Source organism: Cupressus sempervirens, chromosome 4 (genome assembly GCF_028749045.1).
Source record: "Cupressus sempervirens isolate cs-2001-9-10 chromosome 4, ASM2874904v1, whole genome shotgun sequence".
NCBI lineage: Eukaryota > Viridiplantae > Streptophyta > Pinopsida > Cupressales > Cupressaceae > Cupressus > Cupressus sempervirens.
The window spans coordinates 366,603,549-366,607,855 of NC_143121.1; the positions used below are offsets into that span (position 1 = coordinate 366,603,549).

The 4,307-nt window shown below is 30.4% G+C and overlaps 1 long non-coding RNA gene across 1 annotated transcript; it reads right to left on the reverse strand.

The window, feature by feature from the left end:
* Positions 1-2,996: 2,996 nt before the first annotated feature.
* Positions 2,997-4,044, reverse strand: LOC149561586 (uncharacterized). Its single transcript, XR_016363447.1, has 2 exons — positions 3,585-4,044; positions 2,997-3,382 (listed from the first exon to the last, which is right to left on the reverse strand). It is a non-coding gene; the product is annotated as an uncharacterized LOC149561586 (long non-coding RNA).
* Between the last annotated feature and the right edge of the window lie 263 nt (positions 4,045-4,307).

Sequence of the window (4,307 nt, forward strand, 5' to 3'; positions counted from 1 at the left end):
TCAGATCTTAGCTTCAAGGATCGAATCTTATAAGAAGGGATAAATAATTTATTATAATATAGGAAGGATCTTGTAAGTAGGGATAGATTATTATTTATTATAAAATAGGAAGGATCTTGGAAGTAGTGATAGATCTTTTATTATAACATATATAGGAAATTGTAGTGACCAATAGAAAACACCTAATCAATAGAATAGGCTTAATCATGGAAGAGATTCTTGTCACTCAAATAGGAAAGGTTTAAAATGCTCAAATTTGTGTACCTAGCAAGATGGTTGGTTGGTAGTTGGACTATGACAGATGTCTTTATTTGTGATAGTGTTTTTTTAAGGTAGATGTTGAAGTAGAAGCATATAAGCCTAAAATCTATTGACATAGTTGTTCTTGTCACTGACTATTGAAATTCATACATAGAGAATAGAATTGGAGATCATAATACATTAGTCATATTAAAGTATGTATAGTTAAGATGACTATTAAATAATACATATTTGCTTCATAGTTATTTCTATGACAGTATAGTTTAGTATCTTGTAGAAAATTGGTAGCAACACGAATATAAGAACATAGAACATAAAATTAAGGAAAGAATGTAGAATTATTTTTACAATTTAAAATTGTTAACAGAGAGGACCTTTAAAATAATAGTAAAAATAAGCTAACTGTGATAAGAAAATATAAATTTCTCTTTGTTATGCTATAATAGAATAGGCAAAACCGAAAACACATAATTTTATTGACTAGCACTATTCAAAATAAATTACATTATATTTTTTATAAAAAGCTTCTCACCATCAATGATAGGAGATCATACTAGAGTTCAGATAATATTGTTTTATTTTAAAACTTCATGAAAACTACTTTACCTATTTCCTAACTAAATGATTTACCTATTTCCTAACTAATAGATTAGGTGGAAAGACAGAATGGCCTTTTTAAAAATAATAATTATTTAATTTAAAATCAAAATGATACTGTTTTAAATTTTTAAATGATTAATTAATTTCTAAATACAACCATTCTTTCGGTTGCATAACCATTTCAGAAAGATAGTAGTTTATGAAGGAGATCAATCCTGCATGTAAAGTCTTTATTCCATGCACACAATAATCGGTCACGACTAGAAATCTAACTGTTCTTAATTTCGTGCATAAAGAAATTCATTTATAATATGATGTTGCAAGTTTTTTATCCCTTCCTTATTCGATAGGTCAACTAAAATTAACTATTTGTTAATACAACAACATGAATAAATTGTGATTTCTATAAAATAATCTCTCAAGTATTAAGAGAACTAGTAGATATTACATAGAAAAAATATATTATATACAAAAATGTGAGCTTGAATGTAATAAGATTTCATCGAATTACATACATCAATATATTTAAATATGCTTCAAAAACAAGTCACGTTGAGCAGAGTGTTCAAACTGAACTTTTTGCATTTTAAATTTCATTTTATTTATAGTGATAATGATAGTTCATGTAAACACTTAATAATATAAAAGCATAAGCGCTATTCACATGTAGAATGAATTAGCATAATGATGTAGATCTATACATTCATAACAACTTGCATCCATTGTAAAATAGTACAACACAGTTTTTAATACTTGAATAAATCCCACAGCCTAAGGGATGATGGTATATATGCACATTTTTGTAGGCTCTTAGATTATAGTTTGAGAATAAGTTCCTATTAATTTAATAAATATTAATATTACTTGGCAAATTACTTGTCAACTTTGGAAAAAGCCTTCCCTTTCTCAGCTACACTTGTTTCCAACTAGCATTGTCATATCACTCATATGAGAGTGCATTCTAGGAGATTTTAACAATCATGTGAAAAGAGGCGTTAGAGAATGGATAAATGTAAAGAAATAAAAATAGAGAAAATGCACTAAAGACAGAGTGAGGAAAGAGTGGCACATTAAAGGAAGTTGGAAATTTTGTGGGAAATTTAAGAGCAAATCAAGGTAGTTTAAACCATAACAATGTACTACAATTCACAAACATGTTTCATGTTTGCTCTACATGGAAAATTCAAAGCCCTAATCGCCAACTATTAGTTTTTGTGTGTAGCACCTACAAAGATGGTATTATCACTGTATTGGATAGAATGGGAAAAAAAATGTTATGTAGAACATTATAATTGAGAGAAATTCAAATATATGGGGCACAATAGCGTAAAGAAATCTAGTTTGAAGGAACATATCCTCCAGCCTAAACATGTCAACTACATGTCAAAATGATGAGGAAAACAGAGAAAAAAAGATCAATGAAATTTGTTTAGAATTTACTTATAGTGAAAACTGAAATAGTTATGTGCATTACAAAATCATGATGCTTGCAAAAAATAAAGAAACCTAGATCGATAACACTAATCTCAAGGAAACATCCAATTAATGCCAAGAAGTAGATAAGTCTGAAGGAAAAAAGAGAAAACATTAACATATTTCCTACACCAATAAAAGCTTCATATTACATTAAACATATTTACAATCATTCTCATGCTAGGCTCGTATGTGAAGTGATTAAACAGAAAGAAAAATAAAACATTATACAACTTACAAAAAGCCAGAGCATGATTGTAAGGAGTCCTCAAACTCTCCACGTGAGAGACTATTCTTCTTTTATACTCAAATTCTTAAAAGATCCTCAAAATCTATAGTGGTGACTAGGATGTAGCCTATAATCTGGTAGCTACAAGAATGGAAAATACATGACTAGAATCAGGTTTCAAAAATATCAATTAATAGTGTCAAACCCTTCTCATAATGGCATCCAAGGCCTTTGTTGGGAAAATACCAATTACTTATTCAAGAATCCAATTGATGTTGTAAACATTCTCCACTCATATTCTTAATTAGTTTATTTAATCAAAGATATGTGTGCTTCAAGATAGGCAATAAATCAATTTTCAAAAGCGGATAAATCTGAAAACATACACAACTAAATATTGATAAAATGTATAGAATCTCTAGTTAAATCTTGATTATACAATTTCGAGAGCCATTAAAAAGAAGGAAAAATTTATTAAAAATTGGTAAACTACCTAAAGATTTTTGCTATCATTTCTAGTGCCAAAGACGTTATGCACACATATAAACTTGTGTAATTCGTTCACCAGAGGGAAACATGCAGTCTGTTGCATGTCCACACTGAAGCTTACATGATGTTCATGGAATTTGTTGAATGTTTGCTTCCTACCAAATTAATAAAATTTGCCTCCCTAAAATGAGAATTTATACATATACACGAGCTAAAATTTTATAGACATGATATCCATGCTAGAATTTGACAGACAAAGTGACCATGAGATTACCATTTCTCTTCTTGTGTTGTTAACAAGCTACTACTGCTCAGTTGCTCTCCCTTTTTCTGAAATAGCTAAAATAACATTGAATGTCAATGCTATAAATATGACTCTCAATTGGGCTTCTAGGGTTTGGACATGATTCTTCTATGATAAAAATACAAATTCACCATCATAAATGAATTGAATTAAAAAACACAAATTCCTGCATAAATAAATTGACACACAAAAGAACACTGAATTAAAAGAAGGGAAGTAACAAAATACCTATGTGACAGCAATTGTAAAGGGAGCAACCTTCACTTTTCCTTTGATTTCCTATGCATGGTTCCCCTACTTTGCAAGGACTGTATTTGCTTATATGCTTCCATTGCCCCACTCTCAACAGGAAAACTATACAAAAGACCTACACTTTATTTATGCTGATTTTTATGGCTTTCTGTCCATGCTGATGCCATCTGTGTTGTGGAGGTGGTGCCTTTTAGAAACATGCAGATGCATGTCCCAAAAGTATTTGAGGTTGTCATCACCTGTCCCATTTTTTCCTCAATTTTTCTGATGGATAAAATGAAAAGATTACTGGAAAAAATAATGCGGCCAATCCAAAAATGGGAACTAAAATACTGAATTTCAATTTAATAGAAAATATTGCTCTTGTTTGACATTATTTATCATTCTCTCCAATCCCGAGGTGGCAACAAATATGCTAAAGGAGCCTCGAAAACTATAGTCCCCGCCTTTAAAAGGCAGGGACTAATAAGGGCCTCTTATATCTCAATCAAATGATAATACATCACAAATGCGTCAAATATAGTGGCACATGTGCTAAATTAGACAAAAGATTGTAAGTAGAGAGGGCGTCTTAAGAACAAAACAGAAAATGTCACTTCCACATGTTGAAATAATTGAGATAAGACTATGTTTCCATTAGCTGTCAGGGAATCATTTCGGAATTGTCTCATCGGGGGCAATTCGAAAGCCTATCCTTTC